The following is a 26,225-nucleotide window of genomic DNA, read 5'->3' on the forward strand; positions in this document are numbered from 1 at the left end:
TCGAGCAGATGCCAGGCATCCTTTTTCAACTAGGTTAGCCGAAATAGAATCTTTTCTCCTTGATCTTCTTCTGGGTCATCCTGGTGCAGCTTAGTATAGTCAGAGGAATCTGTTCTACCAGTGTGATCTTGGGCAACCTCATTTGAAATCACCTTGTGCCTCAGTTTCCTTCTCTGTAAAATGAGGGGGATTGGACAAGATGGCCTCTGAGATACCTTTTAGTTCTAGACTGAGACCAGACAGGGACTTACTTTCCGGGGCCAGTCCAAGTGTCACGATGACTCCGCGGGCACCAATTATGAGTGGCATCGGCATGACCTTACCAAAGCAGGTTGGGCTAATGAGGCCAGAATACCAGGGAAAGTATTCAGATGCCGTGGTCATGGCTGTTCTCTCCCGAGCTGAGAAAGAGTCATTTCCTTCCAAGAGGCAACAAACATCATCCACTCAGTCATTAAACAAGCACTTATTAAGTACCTACTGTATGCCAGGCACCGTGCCTCAGCGTTACAACCTAAACATATGCCTTTAGGCTCCCTACCCTTTGTACTGATGGCTAGGAGTTAGGGAATGAATGTGGTCAGGTGGAGTTAGTCACTTGGTCAGTGAGCTAGCTTTATCAAGTGCTTTGTATGTGCCTGCTCTGAGGATACAAAGAAAGGCAAAAATCGTCCCCTCCCCTCAAGGAGCTTTCAATCTAATGGGAGAAGCAAAGTGTAAATAACTAGTTACATACAGGATAAGAGAGAAAGAAGGCACTAGCAGCTGGGGGGATGGGGAAGGGTCTGCAGAAGGTGGGATTTTGGCTGAGTACTTAAGGAAGCATAGGGAAACTGAGAGGCTGAGGTGGGGGGGGTGGCATGTTCAGATCCTATTTTGGGCATGTGACCCTGGGTAAGTCATTCAACTTTGCTGAGCCAGGGAAACTCAGAGGCAGAGATGAGGGGGCTCAGATGTCACTTCTGATACTGGGTGACCCTGGGTAAGTCATTCAATTTTGCTGAGCCAGGGAAACTCAGAGATGAGGGGGCTCAGATGTCACCTCTGATACTGAGTGACCCTGGGTAAGTCATTCAACTTTGCTGAGCCAGGGAAACTCAGAGGCAGAGATGAGGGGGCTCAGATGTCACCTCTGATACTGAGTGACCCTGGGTAAGTCATTCAACTTTGCTGAGCTTCTGTACAATAAGGAAAACAATATCGCTGGTACCCAAGTTGTGTTGTGAGGCAGCAAAGACAATGTGTCCCTAGTGCTTGGGGAGCTTCGGAGTGCTTTGTCAACGTCAGTTATTATTATTACTATTATTCTTGCTGCTAGGTAAGAAGAGATGGTGGCTTGCTGAGAACCCGGGGAGGCCCTGGGAGCAGGCTGGGGTGAGTTTCAGGGTAACTCAGCTCCTCTGGGGAAAGACAAAGCGTTTCAGAGGAAAGCAGCAAACCGCTAGCGTCTGGTTGTGAGCTGAGTTTGGGGAAAACAGTTTGTAGTAAGCAAAAGGGCTGAATGGAGAAGGAGGGGCTGGGGGGAGGGGTGGGGCCGAGAGGCATTCTTGGGAATACAATGTGCATTGTGCCGTTACCTGTGATCTCCACACCAAAGTCAGGGAGCCTGAGCTGCAAACAAAAGCCCAGCGGCTCTCTGACAAGCTGAGGTCGTGGGGAGGTCACTGTGGGGTCACTAGCTTAGACTGCTCTCTTCCCTACTGCGGCCAGCTCCCTGTGCCCCACATTGGAGGGGCTGATGGTGGAGTCTGGCAAAGCAGGCATGGGGGTTGGGGACTGAGAAACAGCCTCGCTGGGCTGGAACAATAGCATTACAAGAATGGTCGTGGCCAGCTGAAACCCAGAACTTTCAGGCCCTTCCCAGGGCTGAAAGCCTGGGCTCCATGGGACCCCAAAATGTTAGGGCTCTAAAGGTCCTGCCATCCAAATCAGCTGACCCCAGAGTCAGACAATCTGGCTTCAAATCCTGCCTCTGACATTTACTACCTATATGACCTTGGACAAATCCCCAGGCCTCGGTTTCTTCATCTGTAAAATGAGGGAGTTAGTTTAAATGGACCCTGAGGTCCAGCCCTAAATCCATAATCCTATTACTGGAGTGCAAATTCTGCCCCCCCCACTCTTATTATCTGTGTGATCTTGGACAAGTGTCTTACCTTGGCTGGGCCTCAGTTTCCTCATTCATAAAATGGGGAGGAGAGGAATTGAACAATATGATCCCTTCTAGTTAAAGATTTAAGATCCTATAACACTAATTCAAGAAGCATTTGTTAAATGCCTAGTGTATACGAGATTACTATGCTAGAGTCTGGTGGAGGGGCAGACAGAGACAAAAAATAAGTAGTCTGTCTGTGCCCTCGACTAGAGAGGGAAAAACACCTATGTATATGGATAAGTAAATATAAAATATCCACAGGTAATTTGGGAATGGAAAAAGGGGAATACTACTAACTCAAGGGAGGTATAATTGGACCTTAAAGACTGTGTAGATCAGCTTCCTCACTGGAGAAAATGAGTCATAATGAGGTAAAGTGATTTGCCCAACATCACATAGCTATTGGGGGCAAAGTCAGGCTTCTTGACTTCTAGTTTCAGTTTCTCTCCAATATATAATAAAATAACAGCTAGCATTTATAGCATTTATTACGTGCCAGGCACAGGGCTCACAACTTTACTATTATCATCTGCTTTGATCTTTAGCTAATTTAATTGTAGAGATAGGATTAAGAGTGAGAACATATGTGCCCAAGTCAACCTTGGGATCTGTTTCCAAATCACTGGGACCTCGTTGACATATGGGAGCCCCAGTGACCTAGTACTTTTCTTCCCAGAAGACAACTAGTGGGGCCACACTGGTAGTTATTAGTGGACAGCCTGTTTGTTACAGATCCTGGAATTGACCTCCCTGTCTTCTCATGGCCCCTTCCCAAAGAGCAGGACTGTGTTAACTCAGCTCCCTTTATAGAGTATCCATTGTAGGCCCAGATACAAGCTCCTTGTTGTTGTTGTTGTTGTTGTTGTTGTTGTTTTAAGGCAATTGGGGTTAAGTGACTTGCCCAGGGTCACACAACTAGTAACTGTCATGTGTTTGGTCTGAGGCCGGATTTGAACGCAGGTCTTCCTGACTTCAGGGCCGGTGCTCCATCCACTGCGCCACCTAGCTGACCCCTTGCTCAGTGATGAAATTATTCATGGGAAGAAAGAGGCCTTTCTGAAGTGGCTCAATGTAGGCCAAACCCATCTGATCCTATAATCAGAGAGAAAAAGCATTACCAATTGTAGAAGTTCAGCATAGACCAATGTGGATAGAATGCCAAAGATTCATCTTCCTGAGTTCAAATCCAGTTTTGGACACTTACTACCTGTGTGACCCTGGGCAAGTCACTTACCCTGTTTGCCTCAGTTTTCTCATCTGTAAAATGAACTGGAGAAGGAAATGGCAAAACCACTCTGGTATCTTTACCAGGAAAACCCCGAATGGGGTCATGAAAATGACTAACAGCAGCAGTGCACAGACAAATCCAACTCAACTTGATTAGAGCAGAATTTGTGGAGCACCTAACGTGCCACTTGGTGGGAATAGAAAGACAGTTCTTGGCCGCTGGAGCATGTCTTCTACAGAGAGAAACAACCTTGTGCAGGAAGAGAAAGCACAAAACCAATGCAAAGGGACAGCTGGGAAGGAGGAAAGAAAGGTCTCTATTAGGAAGGAGGCTGCCTGAGCTGATCCTCGAAGGGAGTGAGAGGGCAGAGAAAATATAATAGCTGGGCTCAATGTTGCTTTTCAGTTTGCCCATCTGAGTTATGGGGATGTGATTATAGGATCAGAGGTCATCTAGCTCAGTCCTTTCACTAAGGAAGACTGAGGCCCAAAGAGGTTAAGTGGGTTTGAACCCAGAGGATGAAATAGTGAAATCTAGGGTTTGGAAACATGGAGCATATTACTGTCAGTTGCCAGAACTGGCCACCTCATTTCCCCTGTTGTTATTGTCCAGTCATTTTTTCAGACACGACCAACCATTTGTGATCCCATTTGGGGTTTTCTTGGCAAAGATACTGGAGTGGTTTGCCATTTCCTTCTCCAGCTCATTTGACAGATGAAGAAACTGAGACAAACAGGGTTAAGTGACTTCCCAGGGTCACACAGCTGTTATATGTTTGAGGGCAGATTTGAACTGAGGTCTTTCTGACTCCAGGCTCAGTGCTCTATCCACTGTGCCACTTGGTTGCCCACAAGTGCCAGGAAATTGGAAAGGTTTTTTTCTCGTGTGTGTGTGTGTGTGTGTGTGTGTGTGTGTGTGTATTGTGTGTGTGTGTGTTTGCTCCTTCTTGTTTCTCTGGGACACCCCTGGATTAATTAGCCAACAAACCTCCTATTTTTTTATGTCACCTGCATTGCTCAATGTATCTTCCTTTCTCCCTTCTGACATATGACAGAATTAAAAAAAAAATAGTTCAGCAAAACAAGCACCTTCAGAAAGTCGGACAGGATCTACAGTGCTCCACACCCATAGTCCTCCATCTCTGCAAGCAAGGGAGGGAGAGGCCTTCTCTTATCTCTTCTTTGGGGCTAGGCTTAGTCAGGATAATTTCAGCTTTAATTGTTTTGTTACTGTTCCTTCCATGGTCTTGCCAATTGCTTAAGCCAAGCTTGGCAGCTTTCCTTTCTCCTTCCTTTCTCCCTCCCTCCTCCTCAAAGAGATCCAATGTGACCCAACATGGCATCCCGAGGACATCTCTATGAATGGGAGTAGTGGGAACCTAGGAAGACCTTGGCAATCATTTAATTGGACCCTCTCATTTTACAGATGAGAACACTGAGTCCCAAAGAGGCGAATCATACTTTGATTCTATAAACAAATAATTAAGCACCTACTACATATCAGCTATGAGATGCTGGGGACATAGAGGCAAAATTGAAGCTAACCCTTGCCCTCAAGGGACTTGCATTCTCCTGTAATGGAGTGAAGTGATTTAATTAGTCACACAAGGATTAGCCATCTACTCCAGCCCTCTTAAAAATGAAGAAATTGAGTTAAAGGGAAAAATGACTTAGCCTAAGGTCACTCAAGAGTCAGAGGTGGGATTGGAACCTGTTCTTTTTCTCCTAAACAAGGCCTCTTTCTACTATGCCCCTCTAGATGGCAGGTACAGAGACAGGAGAGACAGGGAAACAGGAATTGAAGAGTACATGAAAGCTCTGGTTTCTATCTTCAGGTCCTAAATGATATGCCCATTTTGTTCCATACTGGCCAGAACTCTAAAAGAGAGCCATTGATAATATTTGGCACCTAACTGAAAAATTAATGGGAGATGTAGGACAAGACATTGCAAAATGAATTGTCAGTATGGTCCTGCTGATTGCTTTTTTAAAAATAAATTTCTGATTTTTTTTAACATCACCAACATAGCCCTTCTCTTCTCTGTCCCTTATAACAAAGAACAAAAAACAGGAAAAAAATAGTTCAGCAAAAGTGACATGTTGAGAAAGTCTGACATGATTTGTAGGGTTCCACACCCATAGTCCCCCACCTCTGCAGGGAAGGGAGGGAGGTGGCTTTGAGACCCTCTCTATCCTGTTGTGGTGCCTTATTAATCCCTATCTGAGCTGAGGCAGAGATATAAAATCTAGTAGGCATAGACAGGGAGGGGACCCTTTGGTGGAGGTTTCTTGTGTTTTACATTCTGGTAGAAAGACCCGAGATGGAGGAAAGTCCTGCATGTAACCATGGACAAGCTACTTTCCTTCTATGTAGTGAGGTTTACTGGAAGGCTGAGTCTTCTTTCTGTCTGCCAGCACGGTCCCTGTCTTGCCAACCCAGTTTAGAGTGCTGGCCCACTCTGATTTGTGCATCTGTCCACCATCCATCCACCTTCTGCAAGTCCATGATGACCACCGGGTGACCCTAGCCCTGGAATGTCCTCTACAATAGGGCCAGGGCGGGGGGAGGAGGAGGCGAGCTTTGCTACTGTCATGTGCTGATTGCTTACAAGGTGCCCTACAAACACATTGTCAGCAAAATCAGCTGTTTTCAGTGTTCTCCCCTGGCTCGACAATAATACACCAGCATGCGGCCCAGGGTTGTCATGGCGTTTTCTCCCTTATGCATGCTTAATTGACAATTAAGTTGGGGCTTTGAACGAGCCTGGCTTCCTTTGATGTGCCTTCATCTTTTCCAGCAAGTGTTACAGGGGCAATCCTTTGTTTTCCTCTATGAGGGGACACAGTTACTGTAGCATGTTGAGGGGTTCATTTATCTTCAGCCTGGATGGCCTTTGTCTCCCCCATCCCAGCTCCAGCCAGCAGGAGCTGTCCCTGGTTGTAGGGCCCAGTGACAGGCCATTCTGAACCTCCTTTTGAGCCCAATTGGAGTGAAGGCTTCTGCCTCGATTCCGGAGCTGAGTCTAGAGAAAGGCTGCGAGAGGTCAGAGGGGAAGGTGGAGGGAATTAATGGAACTGGTTGGAGGATGGTGCTTGTATTGATTGCTCTGGAGGAGAGCAAGGAGGAGGAAGTTGGCGTGGGATGAGAGTCCATCTAGCCTTGGCACGAGCCATGATTTTTGCTTTCATCAGACCTACCAGTGGGCTTGTTCGTCATACCCTTTATCCTTGAGAGCAAGGGGCTCATGTAGGTGCCCCACTGAAAAGAACAGTCTCCAGGGCCGAAAAGAGATGGAGTAATGGCAAGCACTCTGGACAAACCAGAAAGATGTGGGTTCGAGTCCTGCCTCTGATAGCTGCTAGTTGTATAACCCTGGGCAATTCCTTCTTGTGCCTCATTTTCCTCATCTGTAAAACAGGGATAATGATACTTGCAGTCCTTACGTTGCAGGGTGGTGGGAAGTATCACATGTAGTAATAGATGTAAAGCATTTTCTGAGTCTTAAAATAATCTCTAAAAGTCAGACATTATTCATCTTTCCTCTCCCTCATCTCTTTCATTCTTCCCTATCTAGCAATGTTTCAAACTCACATAGAAATGGGGCCCTCCAATCTGTACATAAGGATCCCTGTGAGCTGTGTATTGACTTAGTTTTAACATATAATGTTTTCTATGTTTATTGTATTTTTATTTGTTTAGTTAAATATTTTATTATTTATTTTATTTATTTTTTATTTAGTTAGTTAAATATTACATTTTAATTTGGTTTTGGGAGCACGGGGCGGAGTGTTTGATGCCTCTGCTGTAGAATGTGGGCGAGTTTATCCTCCCTGTTTTATAAAGAAGGATCATAGATTTGGAACTATTTAGGGGCTATTGAATCCAGCCTCTTCATTTTACAGAATAGGAAACTGAGGCACAGAGAATTGATGTGACTTGCTCAGGATCTGAAGTTTTAAGGAAACTTCACTACAGAGAAGGAAAGTGGTTTGTCCATGATTACATGTGCAAGATTTTCTAGGACTTCCTGCCACTTGGGTCTGAGTTCATTTCTCTTCCTACCAGAATGTGGAACATAAGAGACCCCCACACAAGAAATAGTTCTCCTGCCACTCTCAACTCCCTGGAGTCATTTCTCCTTCCTGTCTATGTCAGTTAGATTTTATATCACTGCCTATCAGGCCTTAGCTACAGAATAGAGATCAATGAGGCAATGTGACAATATGGTGGTTCTCAAACTTTTTGTTCTCAGGACCTTTTTACACTTTTTTTTTTTGGCTAGGCAATGGGGTAAGTGACTTGCCCAGGGTCACACAGCTAGTAAGTGTTATGTGTCTGAGGCCGGATCTGAACTCAGGTCCTCCTGACTCCAGGGCTGGTGCTCTACCCACTGTGCTACCTAGCTGCCTCCCTTTTGCTCTCTTAAAAAACATGGAGCGCTCCCTTCCCCCAAGAACTTTGTTTGTATGGGTTATATTTAATGATATTTACTGCATAAGAAATTAAAATGACAATATTACCATAAAAATGGTTTTGACCTTGTGGACCCCCTGAGAGGGTCTCAGGGACCTTCATGCGTCTATAGATTTCACTTTAAGAACTTCTGGTATAGTGGATAAGGCACTTAACTTGGATTCAAAGGACCTGGGTTTGAATTGCAGTTCTTCTACTTGTTAGCTGTATGACCCTGGGCAAGTCATGTTACTTCCTCATCTGTAAAATGAATCGGCTGCATTCGAAAGCATCTGAGGTCCTTTCTAGCCTCAATCTGTGATCTTATGTGTCTGTGCTCTTCCCCCATAGTAGTCAGCGTAGTATCCCAACTCATCTTCCCTTCCTAGCAGTCAGATTCTATCTTGCAGGAAAAAGAAGCTGATGCTTAACCCAGAGAAGCTCTGTCCTTCCTAAGAGCTGACATCCCTAAACTGAGCAGGAGGGATAGGTGCTGTGACTGAATACAGCTGTCTGCTGGGAAGTCAGCAGCCACCAAAATGACGTTTCCTTCCCCCAGCTCCTTCTGAATCCCATATTCCTGGAGCTCTTTTCGAAGAGGCTTGGGAAGGAGGATGGCTATAGCTGGGGAGGGAGGGGGCTGTGAGTCTGGCCTGTCTGGCCACTTTACTGCTTTCTCCCCAACTCTTGGCTTCTGAGACAGACTTGTCCCTTGAGCTGGGGGGTGCAAATGAAAGCTTCTTTTCACCACCCCCATCCCTAGCCTTGCTAGGATTTGAACTGCCCTTGCAGTCCGAATGCCTGTGGGTACTAAATGTCTTAACAACTTAATGGGCCCCTGAACGGGACCCAAGGACCCTTTGCTCACCCCTGGGAGCTCCTCCTTCCCTTAGGCAGGAGACAATGGGGAGCAGTTTATGAGGGCAGTCATAAAAATATTCATCTTAGCAGCAAAGTCCCCCCCCCACCCCAACCTCAAGTAAATAATAGCAGTTGTTTCCAAAGGACTGATTATTTCAGTTCAGAAAAAGGAGTAAATTTGAGCTCTTCATTTGAAAACTTCAGTCGGAGGTGAACACTTTGTTTGAATAGAGTGAGGTTACTGTAAAGGCATTGTCTCCACACTCCTCTGCCTTAGGACTTTGTCTGGCAATCCCATTATCTGCTGGATTTGAAGGTCACATTATCTTAAGGCACCACCCCATAGGCCATCATTTAGTTGAGTAAGACAATCGGGATATTAATAAGATTAACCAAGCTAACCCACATTGCTGTCTGCTGTGCCCCCACCTTCAGATAGCCAACCAGCCAGATTCTGGGGGCTGCATACAAAGAAACCCAGCCCACCAGACCAGGAGGGCTTCATTTGCTCACAAAGAGGACCAGAGAGAAAGATATGGGATCCTATTGTAACAGGCTGCCCTAGTGAACATGCCTATCTCCCTGAAGGATCCTTCAAAGATTGGAAGACTGAGTACAGATGGCGCCAGTGTTGGAGAGGAGACAGGGCCTCCTGGAAGCCCAGAGCACACACACGGGCAATTCCTAGGAGGAGGACACTTTCTATCTCCTTGATGAAGGTTCCTGGTTGGATAATCCAGACCATGAACTAAAACCTAGGTGGACTTGGCAGGAGGATACAAGCTATGCATGAAAACAACAACAAACAACAATGGTAATGGTTAACATTTTTATAGTGCTTTAGGGTTTGCCAAAACATATGTGTTATCTCATGGAGTCCTTTAGTTCAAAATAGGAGCAAAGAAGGGGAAGCTTATGAACAAATATATTCCACATAGACATAGGATCACAGTCTTAGAGCTCAAAGGGACCTCTGAGTCTAGTTAAACCCCCTCATTTTACAGGTGAGGAAACTGAGGCCCAGAAGTGAAATCATAGAGGGAGTGAATGAAGGAGCTGAGATTCCAACCAGGGCTAGGAGTTGAACCAAGGTTCTCTAACTATGTTGTTGTTGTGTCTGACTCTTCACGACCCCATTTGGGGCGTTCTTAGCAAAGATGCTGAAGTGATTTGCAATTTCATTCTTTAGCTCACTTAACAGATGAGAAAACTGAGGCCAACAAAATTAAGTGACTTACCTAGGTCCACAGCACTCGTTAAGTATCTGAGGCTGGATTTGACCTCGGGTCCTCCTGACTTCAAGACTGGTACTCTACCACTGGGCCACTTAGCTGCTGAATTCTCTGACTTAAAATCCCGCATCTTTTTCATTGTAGTAAAGGGCAGCTAGGTGGTACAGTGAATAAAGTACCTGGAGGAAGATTCATCTTCCTGAGTTCAAATCTGGCTTCAGACACATACTAGCTGTATGACTTTCGATAAGTCACTTAACCCTATTTGCCTCAGTTTCCTTATCTGTCAAATGAGCTGGAAAATGAAATGGCAAACCACTCCAGTCTCATTGCCAAGAAAACCCCAGATGGGGTCATGAAGAGTCATACATGACTGAACAACAAAAATAGAGGTGGGATAGAGAATCAAAGGCCTTGGGTTTAAATCTCAACTCTACTTCTTACTACCTATATGAACATGGGTAGGTCACTTCCCCTCTGGGGGGCCTCATTTTCTTTTATCTGAAAAAAACAAAACAAAACAAAAGAGTATTAAAGGCTGCTTCTAGTCCTAAATCCTATGAGCAATTGGAACATACGTGTAGAGCTGTTTAATGGTATTATGGAAGTCCCTTTTTCCTGTTCCTCAGTTGTTCTTTGCCTAGGCAGCTGAGAGCACAGTGGATAGAGCACCAGGCTTGCAGTTGGGAAGATGAGTTCACATTTACCTTAGACCCTTACTAGACAGTTGTATGACCCTGGGCAAGTTATGTAACCTCTGTCTGTCTCAGTTTCTTCAAGTGTAAAATAGGAATCAGAATAGCACCTACTTCCCAGAGTTGTGAGAATCAAATGAGATAATATCTTTAAGGCACTTAGCACAGTGCCTGATAAAGAGCTGATACTTAGTAAAGGCATGTTTTCTTCCTTCCTTTTCCCAATCATCATCCTTACTATCATTTTGTTTATTTAAAACTTTTGCTTTTTTTTCCTTCTGTACTTGATAAACACCAATAAATATGAACATTTCCATAGATAAAGAAGACCGGTGAGAGAGGATTATATGTATATAAAATGTGAATCTCATTATGCATAGCTCGGGTTTGTTTTTTTTTTTTTAATTATATATTGAATTCAGCACATTTGGTTCAAAGCTATCCAGCTTTTCTTTGTTACCCTCTGAACCTCCTTCCCTCAATCCCTTCTGCGTAGTTTCTTTAAATATTTTATTGCTGCTCATCTTTCTACTTTTCTTTTGGGGGGCATCTCTATGCCTTCTTTACCCCTTCCCTCCCCGCCAAGAAAAGAACCCACATCCTCCCTTGTAACAAGTTAGCACAGTCAAGCAAAACTAATGATGTATCTGCCGTATCTGAAAATGCATGTCTCATTTTGTATCTCTAGTTTATCACCTCTCATGAGGTGGGACTTTGAAGAATGCTGTATCATTGATCTTCTGGAGTCATGGTTAGTCACTCAGAGGTCTTAAATCTTTCAAAGTTGTTTTTCTTGACAAAGACATATAAATTGTTCAATTTCTGCTCACCAATAATGTCTTCTCTGGTTTCTTTGAATCCATCCCTTTACCATTTTTTAGGACTCAGTAATATTCCATTAAAGTCATATACATTAATTTGTTCAGCTGTTTTTTAATTAATGGGCACCTCATTCATTTCCAGTTCTTTGCTACAACAACAACAAAAAAGAGCTACTGTGAATATTTTTGTACATATGGGTCCTTTCTCACTTTCTTTAATCTCTTTGGGATGTATACATAGTAAGTAGCATTGCTGAGTCAAAGGGCATATGCACACTTCAGTGACTTTGGGGAGTATAATTTTAAATTGCTTTCCAGAAGGAAAATTTTGCATCTAGAATCTGCATCTACTGATATAATCATAATTTTATTGATTTTGTTATTAATATGATTTGTTACATTTATAGTTTTGCTAATATTGAACCAATCCTGCATTTCTGATATAATTCCAACCTAATTGTAGTATATAATATTTTTAATACGTTGCTATAGCTTCTTTGTTAATATTTTATAAAATATTTTGCATTGATATTCATTAAGTAAGGTTATTGGTTTATAATTTTCTTCCTCTGTTTTATCCTTCCCTCGTTTATCAGAATCATATATAGAAGCAACTTGGTAAGATTCCTTCTTTTCCTATTTTTGCAAATAGTTTATGAAATATTGGAATTTATTCTTCTTTGAATGTTTGAAATTCGCTGGTAAATTCATCTAGTCGTGGAGTGGAAGTGGGGGTCTTTGGGACGTAATTTATGGTTTTTTTCTCTTTTTTTCTAAGACTGAGTTATTTAAATTCTCAATTTCTTGTTCTGTTTATCCAGGTACTATATATTTTTGTAAATATTGATCCATTTGATATGTCATGAATTTTCTTGGCATATAATTCAGCAAAATATTTTCTAACAATTTCCTTTATTTCATCTTTATTTGTTGTGAATTCTACTTTTTCATTTTTCATGTCAGTAGTTTATTTTCTATCCGTCTTTTAAAAAATTAAAGCAGCTAGCAGCTTATTTTATTAGTCTTTTTAAAGCTCCTATTTTATTTTTCAGTTCTATTATTTTTCAATTCAATTGAGGTTTTTTGCTTTCAATTTTGTTAATATTTTCTTTTGTTTTTCAGGATTTCTATACCTTTGTTTAATTGCATTTCAAATTTTGTTATATTTCTAATTCTTTTAATTTCATGTCTAGTTCATCACCCTATTCTCTCACTCTTTGGCTGATAAAAGCATTTAGCAATATAAATTTTCCTCTAAAGCAGGGATTCTCATCCTTTGGCAGTTTAGTGAAGCCCATTCTTCTCAGAATAATGTTTTTAAATGCACAAAATGAAATATATAGAATTACAAAGGAAGCCAATGATATTGAAATAAAGATGTGATTTTTTCTATCTAAGTTTATGGAGTTCCTGAAAGACAAAAACCTCTACTCTAAGGACTTCTTGGCCACAACTCAAAAGTTCTGGTATATTGTTCCCTCATTTAAAAATAAAATTATCTTTCATTTCTATTATTTATTCTTTGGCCCACACTCCTTAGGATTAAATTATTCTCCATTTTAAATTTTAACCTTTACTTTAAAAGTTCTTTATTGATAATAATTTTTATTGTGTTGTGGTCAGTTAAGAGTATATTTAATATTTCTACTCTTCTGCACTCCCTTATGAAGTTTTTATTGCTTTATAGCTTAATAAACTTGTGTAAAGGTACTATACAAGACTAAAAAATATGTATATTCCTTTCTCCTATTCAGTAATTACCAGAGAGCTATTTATATAAAACTTTTCTAAAATTCTATTTGTGTCCATCCTTAACTTCTTTCTTTTTACCATTTTGTTTAGATTTGCCTAGGTCTGAGAGGGGGTAGATTGAAATCCCCAATTATTGTAGTTTTTATATCTATTTCTCCCTAAAATTGAACTGTTTCATATTAAGTATCAACCTTTATATAAAATACTGATATTATTTCATTGTCTATTATGCCTTTAGTTATGATATAGTTTCCTTATTTATTTCCTTAACCCTGTCTAGTTTTACTGTTTTCCTACTGCACTGCTCATATTCTTGTCCTCTAGACCAAGACCCCAGTAATTGGTTATTACACTTTCCTTTTAGTCCTTTCTTTATGTTGTACACTACTAAGTTGGAGTTGTTTTGCATCCTCCTTTACTCTCCTAAGCTGGAGTTGTTTTGCATCCTACTTTACTCTCCTTCTTAAGCTCCTCCTTCACCTTTCCCTTTTGAGTTTGATGCATTACTTGGTCTTTATATGCTGTTCTTTTTCACATACTCTAGTTATGAGACAGTAAGTTCTACCACTTTCTTCCTCCTTTTTTCTTGAGTATATTCCTTTTCCCCTTCCCTTTTCTTTCCTGTCTTAGACAGAACCATCCCTAGGCCCTCTGTTGGTCTCAATTAATTCCCTGTGTAATCCTTGAAGACATTAAGAGTTTGAAGGAACACATTTCTTCTCCCCCAGTAAAATGTAAGGGCAGCTAGGTGCCACAGTGGATGGAGTGCTGTGCCTAGAGTCAGGCATTTTTGCGAGTTCAAATCTGGCCTCAGACACTAGCTATGTAATCCTGAGCAAGTCACTTACCACTATCTGCCTCAGTTTCTTCCTTTGTAAAACAAGCTGGATAAACCGCTCCAGTTTCTTTGCCAGGAACACCCCAAATGGAATCGTAAAGAGTTGGACAAGACTGAACAACAACAATAGAATGTAAGGACTTCATCATTACTTAGCCCTCTCCAATTGTTCAAAAATATCTACTTTTCTTGGTTTCTCTTTTTTTCCTGTGTTTTCACTTTGAGATTTCTATTCAGCTCTAGTATTTTCATCAGAAATGCTTAGAAGTCCCCTATTTAAGTCCATTCCACCCCCCCTTCTCTCCTCTCTCCCCCCCTCCCCCACACTGTGATTATACTCAGTGTTATGGAAGAAGTCATTCTCGATTATAAGCCTGTGTGTCTTTTGGAATTTCATATTCCAAGATTTTTTTTCTCTATTATATTGTGGAGCTAGCCTCTTCTGAGTTTCCCTCTTGGGAATCTCCTGATCCATATTTCTTCATAGTGTTCAGTGTTTTATGATGTTTCCTCCTGTTTCCAGCTTCAGTCTGTGATTCAGGTTTTGTGCCAGGGCCAGACTCTGCTTGCCTTTTCACTCTTTTGTGGGGCGATCAGACTCTGTTTGCTCCTGACCTGCATTTCCTGGACTTCTAGCCACTGGCTTCTACCTCTTCCTGTGGCAGTCTTTGGTGGCCCCTGTTGGAACTCTGTGTCAAGCTGTCCCTGGTCAGGGGCTGGTCTGGACTTTTGGCATGTTCACCGCAACTGATCCTGGCTTTTCTGGTGAGATGTTTTTCAACCATTCTTAACTTCTGGGTGTCTTTTTGGTGTCACCCTGAATGGGATAAAGAAACTTATGAATCTTTCTCTTTGGATTTTTTCATCATTATTCAATCTGGTTCTGGTTTGTAATTACTGCTAGAGTACAAGTGGGAAATCTGGGCTCTTCTGTGACCTTTCATGTCTCTATCTTAACTAGAAGCCTATTATGAGGACCTTTGACTGAAAGGTAGCAAGGTGTAGTAAAAAAAAAACAAACACAACACCTGAGATTCTGATTCCATCCTTCTACTTACTAGCTGTGTCCTTTTTGGGGAGTGGAGGGGTATTTGGAGGGAGAGAGGGAAGAAGTTATTCATCTCTTCTGAGCCTCAGTTTTCTCCTCTGTATTATGGGGATGAAAGGTAGTATGGAATAATGGATAGAGATCTGGCCTCCTGCCTCTGACTGTATGACCATTATCATTCCATTTCATCTTTCAGTTCTCCTAAGCAACTCTTTAAGATTTAAATGCAAGGCAGTTGCAAATCACTGCCTCGCTGACAGTACCCTAAACCAATCCCTTGTCTGGTTAAAAAAAAAAAAGTAATGACGCAGCTAGATGTCATAATGGATAGAGCACTGGATCTTAAGTCAAGATAGACCTGAGTTACCTCAGACACTAGCTATGGGACCTTGGGTAAGTCACTTAATCTTTGCCTGCCTCCGTTTCTTCAATTGTAAGATGAGGAAAATAACAACACCTATGTTTCACAACCTATTGTTGAGAGGATCAAATACTCCAGCTACCTATCCCCTAGGGTTACTAGGAGGATCCAGTGAGATAATTTATGTGAAAATTTTGGTAACCATAAAATGTTACATAAACACAAGCTAAATGTTCCCCTTCTTCTGTGCTCTTCATTTTTAGCATGTTAGGAACATTTCAAAACAGGCATTCTGCTAGGCAATATTGACAAAAGGCTCCCAAATACAGTTCACTCTGCTTGCTGCCAAGGTATAGCCTATCAGGAAATACGCACTGGGTGGGGTGGGGTGGGGTGGAAAGGTTCCCCATGTCCCTGAGAATGATGGGAGGTCAGGTTCACAAGCTAGGAGCCAGAGCTGACCCTGAACTTCCCTGTCCCCAACAAGGCATTTTTGCCTTTTCATTAAAAGGAGCTGTAAACACCTTCCTTTTGCAAAGCCTGTTGGTAATCGGTCCTCCAACCTGCTAGTCAGGAGGGGCACTCTGCTCAGGAGGCCAGGCCTTTGTTCTCCCCGTATTGGTCCTCCAATGTGTTTTTTTTAAAGTGGGGAGAACTAAGAAGAAGAGGGAGGGGATGGACAAAAAAGAGTCAAACTGAGTATAGGAAAGAGAAAGAACAATGAATGTCTGTTGGGAAATCAGTCCAAGAGGAGCAGCTGAAGGATGTTCCCTGTGCTCAGCTCAGTGCCTGGCACATAACAGGCACTGAAAAAATACTTCTCGAATCCGATTGTCGAATTGATAGATGAAACCTTCAGAGCGGACTTCAACCCCCGCAACTCATAACTCCTGATGCCTTTCTTAGCTCTCTTAGGTGGGTAGTCTATTTCTGGGGCATGGCCCTACCATCTGACATGATGAAATTTCCTCAGAAGCAATCTTTTTATTAGGCCAGCCCTTGGGGGGTCAGGAGTTAACAAGGAAAGGACTCAATCATTTTAATGTTTTCTAGTCCTACAGAGTAAACCTTAGCTCTGGCTTTCTCAGGGCACCCACCTCATCAACTCCCCCAGAGGTAGAGAATAACACAGAACAGATGATCTTTGGCTCTTAATTACTTTCCAAGGGAAAGTCAGCAACCTTCTTTTGGGTCACAGAGCCATGCCAGATTTATGATTCTTTGGGACAGTTTTAGATTGGCCCCTGAGCGCATCACTCCCCAGACTGAGGAGCCTCTGGAAGCATCTGTGAAGCTGGGGAGGAGGAGGCAGTCTGCGGCCCATGAGATAGTGTGATGGAGTGGAAGGAATTTGGTGTGGAGTCAGAATATTGTGCGATCCTAGCTTTGCTTACTACCTGGATGACCTTGGGCAGGTCACTGGTGTATGTCAACCTCACAGAACCTCTCTGGGATTTGCTTTCCTCATCTTTAAAATAAGGGGTTGGACCTTAGTTTCCTCATATGTATGATGAAGGCAGTTGACTAGATGACCTCTGAGGTCCCTTCCATCTAACCATTTAGAGATGACCTCTGATGGTTCCTTCTGGTGTTCAATCTATGATCCTTGTGCTTCCTGAGCAAAATATCATTTTCTTTTTTTTTTCCTTGTGAGTTAAGAATTACTTTATTGCTACTTTAAGGCAATGTGGTTTCCTTTAGAGTAATGTATCTACATGGATTTCATTTATTTACATAATCTAAATAATGATGTTAAAAATCAACTATGACCTAGTTTATTGCTGGAGCAAGCCTCTTTTCTAATCAACCAATTAGCAAGCATTATTAAGTACCTGCTATGTGTTTGGTGTTAGGGATTCACCCTACCCGGCAAGTGAAGCTATCCCTATCTTATGGAGCTTATGTTCTTCGGAAGCAGAAAACATACGTACATAAGCTGATAGGAAATAAATGTATACAGAATTTGAACCAAGCCAGATTTGACTTGGGTTCAAATCCCACTTATGATGCTTACTACCTGTATGATTTTGTCCAAGGGGAAGGGAAGAAGCACTTATTAAGCACTTACTGAGTCCTAGGCAATGCTAAGCATGGTACAAATACTATCTCATCTCAGGTCACAAGCCTTCTGGGTCTCACTTTTCTAGCCCATAAAACCAGGGTTTCGGGATGAATTGGCTTCTGAGGTCTCTTCCAACTCTTGATCTATGATCCTAAGTACTTAATAATATTAAATAGAAAATAAATATGAGGTAGTTGGGGACGAAGAGCACTAGAGGCATAGAGGAACAGTACTCCTCCTCTTCCAAGAAGGTAGGAGTCCAGTCAGCTTCTGAGGAGTGAGGGAGTTCGATTAAAAATGAGATAAATCCCTTTGTGTGTGGAATGGGGTGGGGGAATTCTTAATTATATTAAGAAGATCATTAAAACAGTAGCTCTGAGAGCCTTGGGTACCTCTGGGTTCAGCTCAGAAAGCTGAATCCCCAGTTGGGGTATGCGCCATTGTATGATTTTACAGCTACAATCATTGTCTCTCCCTCCCTCTCTCCTTCCCTCCCTAGTCAGGGACTATGTGCTGTTAGAAGTCTTCCGGCTTTATTGAGGGGTCATCAGAGCTTTACAGCAGCAGCAGATTGGGAGGAGCCAGTCACAATAAACAGATTTACAATGGATATAAACTAGACATCTTATAACTCAGGACTTTCCAGACTTTGAGAGGCAGCCAAGAGTCTGCCTGTCCACTGAAGGGACGAGTTTAAGAAGTGATGGGGGCTGTAACTCAGCCTGGACTACTTTTGTTCGACTGACATACCCCAGGACTCCGTGCTTGGACTTTCTCAGAAGAGCATTTTGATCAGTGATTTGGATAGAAGTATAGGTGGTGTTCTCATCCAATTTGCAGATGACACTGAGTGAGGAGGGGTGGTTAGCCCACTGGAGCTGAGTCAGAATCCAGGAAGAGTTCAATACTCGGAGAGTAATTGTTCCCAAACTTTTTGAGGGGTCTCAGGACCCCTTGTTCCATTTTAAAATTGTCGAAGACTCCCAAAGAACTTTTGTTTATATTGGTCATATCTATTGATATTTTCCATGTTAGGATTAAACCAGATAAAAATTTTAAATATTTATTAATTCATATGAAATGACAATAATAAACCCATCACACATGAACATAATCACTTTAATGAAAAATAGCTATTTTCTAAAACAAAAAAAAATATTTAGTGAGAAGAGTAGCATTGTTTTACATATTTTTGAAAATCTCTTTAATATCTGGCTTAATGGTAGACAACTGGACAATTGGGTTGGATCTCAGAAGAGGAAATCATGGGTGAATGTAATAAAATATGGGTAAATGTGAAGTCTTACAGGGGTTCACAAAATTAGGATAGAGAAGGAGTCATTAAATAGCAGTTTGTCTGATAACGATCTCTAAGGGAATTTTAGTGGCCTGCAGACTCAAGAGGAATCACAGGCTGATTTGGCAGTCCCAAAATTGAATGTGGTCTGGGGCTGCATTAAGAGAAACAAAGGTTGTCAGAATGAGGAAGTGATAGTGACTCTGTACTCTGCCCTAGTCAGTCAGTGTCTGGAGTACCATGTACCAAGTTGAGCCCTACACTTTAAAAAGGATATTCTTAATCAGATCATCCTGAGGAAGCCTATAAGTATGGCTAAGGGCCTTGAGTCCATGTTCTACATGAATCAGTTAAAGGAACTGGGCATGTGTAGGCTGGGGAAGAGAACAATCAGGGAGAACAATGGGGAGATGTTAAAAGAGGCAGATTTGGGCTTGAGGTCAGGGGAAATTCTTATGAATTGCGGCTGTCCCAAAGTGGAAACGGCTGCCCTGGGAGGCAGTGGGTTCCCCTTTCTGGGAGGTCTTCATGTAGTGGCTGGATGGCTGCTTCTTAGGTAGGCTGTAATGGGGATTCCTTTCAGGTCTGAGTTAGGTTAGATGGCTTCCAAGCTCCCTTCCAGTTGCCAAATACTGTGAACCTTATGAGTGTGTCTCTACTAGGGTCTAAATGAGTTATTCTGTTAGGAAATTTGGAAGGTATCTGAATAATCATAATAACGGTAATAGTAATAATAGTGAGATAGCTCACATTTGTATAGTACTTTAAGCTGTTCAAAGCACTTTACACATATTACCTCTTCTGGGGGCAGCGAGGTGGCACAGTGCATAGAATACCAGCCCTCAAGTCAGGAGGACCTGAGTTCAAATCCAACCTCAGACACTTGACATTTACTAGCTGTGTGATTCTGGGCTAGTCACTTAACCCCATTGCCTAGCATAAACAAAGCAAACAAACATATTACGTCTTCTGAGTCTCTAAAACAAGCCTGTGAGGTAGGGTGCCATTATTATCCCCATTTTACAAAGGGAGAAACTGACTCTCAGTAAAGTTAAGTGACTTAGTCAGGGTCAAACAGCTAGCAAGTGAATGAGATAGGATTTGAACCCGGGGTTCTTTGTGGCTTCAAGTCCAGTACCCTATGCCAAGCCTGTTCTCCTAAGGAAACCTGTAACTTGTGTCAGTGCAGTCTATGTGTGTGGGATATGTAAACAAGAGGTATTAAATACATTTCAGATATTTTTTTGGGGGGGGGATGGTAGCTAGGTACGGTGGTTAGAGCACAGGATCTGAGCTCAGGAAGCCCTGAGTTCAAATCCAGTCCCAGACATTTGTTAGCTATATTACCCTGGGCAAGTGCCTCAACCCACCTCAGTTTCCCCATATGTAAAATGGGGATGTATAACAGCACTGACTTCCAAGGGTGGTTGTGAGGATGCAGTGAGATCATATTTATAAATTGCTCTGTAAATACAATTTAAAACTTTGCAAACTTCTAAGTGCCTTACAGTGGTGGGAGTCACAGAAGGACAAGGCTGACCAGTACCTTGGAGACCACCCTTGCCCACCACCTCAACTGTGGCAGGATTGTAGCTTATACAAACACTTCCGAGGCATCATATGATGCCTCCTCCCAAATACTTTAATGCACTTTTTCAGTCCTTTCACTTCCCAAAAAGTCAGTGACGGGCAATTAAGGGCTGGGACTATCCACTCGAGTTTCACTTCAGTCAATAAGCACTTATTAATCTATTATACCTCAAGCACCATCTTAGATGTTGGGGATACAGAGACAAAAAAAAAGTCCCTGCCTTCAGGGAACTTCTATTCTATTTGGGAGAAACAATATACAAGGTCAGTGCCAGAAGGTATTTGGGAATGGAAGGAGGCACTGCCAGCTAGGAATGGATAAGAAATCATCGAGGAGTCTTACTTGAGCTGAGCTTTGGAGGAAGCTAGTGATTCTACGAGGAGGTGAGGAGGGAGAGTGTTCTAGGAGGGAGGACAAAGACATGGAGACTGGAGATGGAAAGTTCTGGACCAAAGAATTCTTAAAAGGGATTTATGTGTAGTATGTCTAGAAAGGCAGGCTGAAAATGAAGCATGTTTGCCTCATCTGAAAACACAGAACATGAACCACTGAGAGATATCAGGACAGCATCTAGGAGTTCTGATGTTGTTTTTTTTTTCTTCCATCTTTAAGGACTTCAACAAATGATGGTCCCTTACCTTCTCCAGGAATATGCTTATTCTCAGTATAGTGGGGTGGGGGAGGAATTTGGGATCTGGAGTCAGAGGACCGGGCTTTGAATGCTTACTCTGTTACTTATTGTATGTTATGATGTCCTTGAAGAAATCACTTCTTTTCTCCAGACCTCAGTTTCCTTGTCTGTAAAATGAAGGGGTTGAACTTGATGGCTTGCGAGGCCCCTTGAAGCTCTTCCTCTGGCCCTAGGCCTCTGAGCCACCTTCCAGTCCTAAATAACAGCTAAAATTTTGAGGTTTGTAAAGTACTTTACATGTTACTTGATCTTCGGAACAACACTGTGAGGTAGGCGATATTATTAATTAGCCCCATTTTACAGATAAAGTACGTAAGGCTGTGAGAGAGAAAGGAACTTACCTAGGGGTCTCAAAGCTAGTAAATCTCAGCCAGGATTTGAACTCAGATCTTCCTGACTCCAGGTCCAGCACTTTATCCACTAGACTACCAAGCTGCCCTAACTCTAGTTTGCTATGATCTTATGACTTGCCAGAGAGGACCCTAGTCTCCAAAGCCTTTAGAGTAGTCCCCTAACTGCATCAAGGGTTCCAAGGTCTTATAATGCCAGACACCTCCGTGGTCCAGCTTCCCTGCTCTAGGATTGCCCCCAATCCTAAGCCTCAGTGGCCAGCCAATAAATAATGATTGATGATGATGATAATGATGATGATGATGATGATGATTGGGGGTGGGAGTGGAGGAGGAACAGCCCTCAGGGAACCTTTTAAAGAGGCCCTGGGTTGACTGGACAATCCCCCCATGGGGTGTCTCTGCTGCCTTCTGGGGCTCTGGTTTAAGACACTTCTGGAAGTATTGTTTCCCTGATGCGATCGAGCCTAGAAATCACCGTGAATAGGCCACAGAGATGGAAACCTTCTCTTTTCTAAGAGGACTTTATTAGCTCTTCCGTCACAATATAGATGTCTGTTTATATTGGACCTGACTCTTGTTTGGACACCTCTCAGCTCAGTTTTCATGAAACTTTATGGTCTTCACCCTTTTTCCTCCTAGACAAACCAGGAGCACCATCATTATTCTGTGTTCCAGCCAGGCACAACCACTTTTGTCCCTAGCCTAGGGTAAGGAGGCAGGGCTGCCCAGGAGTTCTTTCAAAAGACCAGACCAGCATGCCATGAAGGCAGGAACACTGGGGCCCACACTGTGGTTTATTGGGCTACAAGGTGCTCTGTATACAGCTCTCGCTGTGACAAACTCCACTGTTTTCTTCTCATTCTTAGCCAGCCATCCTCTGAAAAGAAGGCATTTAGGCTGTTCTCTTGGCCTGTCCAGGCCACTCCCAGTTAATTGATTGCTTCTCTTCCCTTTCCCCTGCTTCAGCCGTACTGACCTCCAGAGGTAGGCTTAACACTACATCCCCCTCTCATCCCCCAATAGGCTACTAAATTTATATTTGTAAGAGACCTGAGTTTAATGCCTTTATTTTGCAAATGAGAAAACCAAGGCTTATAGAAGTCTAGTGACTAACCCAGGTTGCAGAGGTGTCAGGAGAACTGGAATTAGAACGCAGGCTTAGTGACCCCAAATCCCATGGCCTTTTCATTGTTTGATGTTGCCTTTCCTTCCCTAGGGTGCCAATGTGAACTTCAAATCTCCAAAGCCAAATTCTGTGAACTTACATTCTTTGCCTTCTACCCATGCTTTGGAAGAAGTATTCTTTACAAACTTACAATTAAAAAGAGCATCAAATCTAGGGCTGTAGAGTTTGGGCTTGTATCCTGTTTCTGCCACTTACTAGCTATGTGACCTGACATCAATCATTTTTACCTCTTCTGAAAAGACCAGAAGACCTTCAACATCCCTGTTGACTCTCTATATAGCAGCCCATGAGCCTCGAAGGAACCCCTGCTCTCGTGGTCACCAAACCCTCCAGGGCCATCTGGACTGGAGGATCACAGGGTCACAGAACTAGAAACTAAAGTCTCATTTTGCAGATGAGGAAACTGAGGCAGACAGGGTGAAGTGACTTGTTTAGGGTCACATAACTAGCAAGTGTCTGAGGTCAGATTTGAACTCAGCAAGATGAGTCTTTCTGACTCCAGGGCTGGTGCCCTATCTACTGCACCAATCCCTATTTACTACTTTGGTGTGAAGGGGTTCACCAACTGCTAACTGGAACAATTACCCAGGTCATGGGCTCATATATTTGGAGCTGGAAGGGGCCTTAGATGCCATCTGGCCCATTTCCCTCATTTTATTTATTTATTTTTTTGTTTTCTTTTTTTTTTAAAAGGCAGTTGGGTTAAGTGACTTGCCCAAGGTCACACAGCTAGTAAGTGTCAAGTGTTTGATGTGAGGCTGGATTTGAACTCAGGTCTTCCTGACTTCAGGGCCGGTGCTCTATCCACTGCACCACCTAGCTGCCCCATTCCCCTTGTTTTACAGATGAAGACCTGAGGAGTCAAAGTAAAGTACCTTCTCCAGGACCTCATAGCAGCTACATGGCAGAGACGGGTTGATTTTATACCAGAGGGATGTAGCTGGTGTGTGTGAATTCCTTTAAACATTATGATGCCTTGGACTTAATTTGGCCACCATTGCATGGAGTAGAAAAATCAGAGAGACAAAGGGCCAGCGATGATCCCTTCCATCTGGGTAGGATGCTTGCATTTTCAAAGCCCTTTGCAAATTTTAAGACATTGGGCAAAGACAAAGTATTGTTATCATTAGCTTTACAATAGATAGGACAGCTAAGAGGGCTCTGGACCTGCATTCAGGATTCTCATACGGCCTCAGACACTTACTAGCTGTGTGACCCTTAGCAAATCACTTCAGTGGTGTCTACCTCAGTTTCCTTGTTTGTAAAATAGGAATAACAATAGCCCTACTTCCCAGAGCTGTTGTGAGGATCAAATAAGATTAATGTAAAGCACTTTAGAAACCTAAAGCACTATATAAAAGCCAGATACTGTATTTTTTCTGATTAGTTATGAGACTCATTTTGTAGCACTTTATGTTTATAAAGCATTTTCACATCTCTTATCTTATTTGGTCCTCACAGAATTCCTGTGAGGTAAATAGGATGAGCATTATTATTCCAGATGGAAAAACTGAGGCCACAGGGAGGCTGCAAACGCTTTCCCAAGGTCACAGCTAATGCAGACAGAGTTTGAATTCAGATCTTCTGATTCCATGTCCAATTAATAGTAATAACTCATTTACATGGTTTTTAAGGTTTTAGGTGTGCAGATTGCTTTACATACATTATTTCTTTTGGTACTCCCAGCAAAAACCCTGGGAGGTATGTCCTGAAGGTATTATTATGATCCATTTTATAGGCAATGAAACTGAGGCTCAGAGATGCCTAATGGCTCGGTGAGAAGAGCACTGGATTTGGAGTCCAGAGGATCTGGGTTCAAATGTGCTATTTGTGAGACCTTGAACAAGTAACCTCACCTCTCTGGGCCTCAGTTTCCCCCTCTATAAAATGAAAAGATTGGAGTAGATGGTCTATGAGATTCTTTCCAGCTCTGAATCCATGATCCCATAATCTTAAGTGGCTTCCTCATGATCACACAATTAGGAAGCATCAGAGTATTCATGCTCAGCTCTCTCTGATGCCCAAGCACAGGGCTGTATCCGCTGTGCTCTCCCCCACTTCTATTTCTATTCTTTTCATCTCTTTCTGCTGCTGCTTCTGCTCCCTCAGTTGCTCCCTGGAATTTAGGATGTGGAATTAAAACTGTATCATGATTGCAACCATTCATCATAATGGACCAAATTGCCTGGGCTCAGAATACCGGGTAAGAGCTGGAGTACAGGTCATTCTGACCCATTGATACATAACTAGGGGCAAGAAGGCTTTGGGGAGCTGCACTGAACCTTGGGTCTACTCCAAAGTGCAGGGGTCTACCCAGGAATACCCCCATAGGAAAACTACCTTCTGTCTTCTGCTCTTTAAGTCTTCCCCTCTTTCAGATAGAACTCTGATCCTCCCTAGGCATCCATAGTAAACTGTAAAAACAAACAAACAAAAAACACCACACATTGTCAATGGAAAGGATGCCATCCATTCTTTTAAAAAAATTGATACCTTTTGTTTTAACATCACCACCATTTCCTAATGTATCTCTCCTACCACACCCTCCCAGAGAGCCATTTCTTAAAATAAATTATTTTTTTAAAGGAGAAAGGGGGAAAATTCTACAAAACTAACCTACGTTGGTTTTTTTAAAAAAGTCTGATCTTAACATTCAATTTTCTATGCCCATAGTTCCTGTGCTTCTGCAAAGAAAACAACACATGTTCTTTAAAAATATGTTTTTTGTTTATTTCCTTAAATATTTCCCAATTACATTAATTTTTTAATATTCGTTTAAAAAATCGAGTTCCAAATTCTCTCCCTTCCTCTTACCCCTCCCCCACCCCTTGAGAAGGCAAGCAATATGATGTCAATTAAATATGAAACACTGTATGTTCTTAAGCATTTAGTGATGAAGCCTTTTGGTTCCGACAATCCATGCAACGACAATAACACAATAACATTCTCTTGGGTTGTGTGGTTTTTTTTTTGGCTAGGCAATGGGATTAAGTGACTTGCCCAGGGTCACACAGCTAGTGTATGTGTCTGAGGCTAGATTTGAACTCAGGTCCTCCTGAATCCAGGGCCAGCACTCTATTCACTGCGCCACCTACCTGCCCCTCACCTTATCTTGTAACAAAGAAAGCAGTTCAGCAAAACCCACTGACCCAGGAAGCACATGTGATAGTATATATCACAACCCTTGCCCGTAGTCCCCTCCATCTTTCCACTGACAGCAAAGAGATTAAATGTCATCTGTCTTCTGCTCCAGAAATTGGCCACTATAGTTCATCAGCTTCCAACCACCTTTTAGTGGTGTTTTCATTTATATTTTCCGGCTTATTTGTTGGCTAGGTGGAGGTGTTCATTTGCAACAATTCAGTGTTTACATACAGTACTGTTGAGGACAAAGTGTGTTGGGAGAAGGGAGGAGGGGAAGCCTGCTTTAACCGTCACGAATAAGAGATTTTTATTCCCCAGGTGCATGGTGCACGCTGGCTTCTGTTCACAGCCAGGACTCTGTTGATGGGAGACTCTTTATGCTCTCTCACTGGTAACATTTGCTTTGATTTTTATGAGAAAACCAGTTTGTGTGTTTCCTTAAGTATCATTCAACTTTT

The 26,225-nt window shown here is 42.5% G+C and overlaps 1 protein-coding gene across 1 annotated transcript in view; it reads left to right on the forward strand.

Moving 5' to 3' along the window:
- HNF1B (HNF1 homeobox B) overlaps positions 1–26,225 on the forward strand; it is an 87,898-nt gene that overhangs the window by 17,658 nt on the left and 44,015 nt on the right.

Source organism: Phascolarctos cinereus, unplaced genomic scaffold, assembly GCF_003287225.1.
Source record: "Phascolarctos cinereus isolate Bilbo 61053 unplaced genomic scaffold, phaCin_HiC Scaffold_5;HRSCAF=322, whole genome shotgun sequence".
Lineage (NCBI taxonomy): Eukaryota > Metazoa > Chordata > Mammalia > Diprotodontia > Phascolarctidae > Phascolarctos > Phascolarctos cinereus.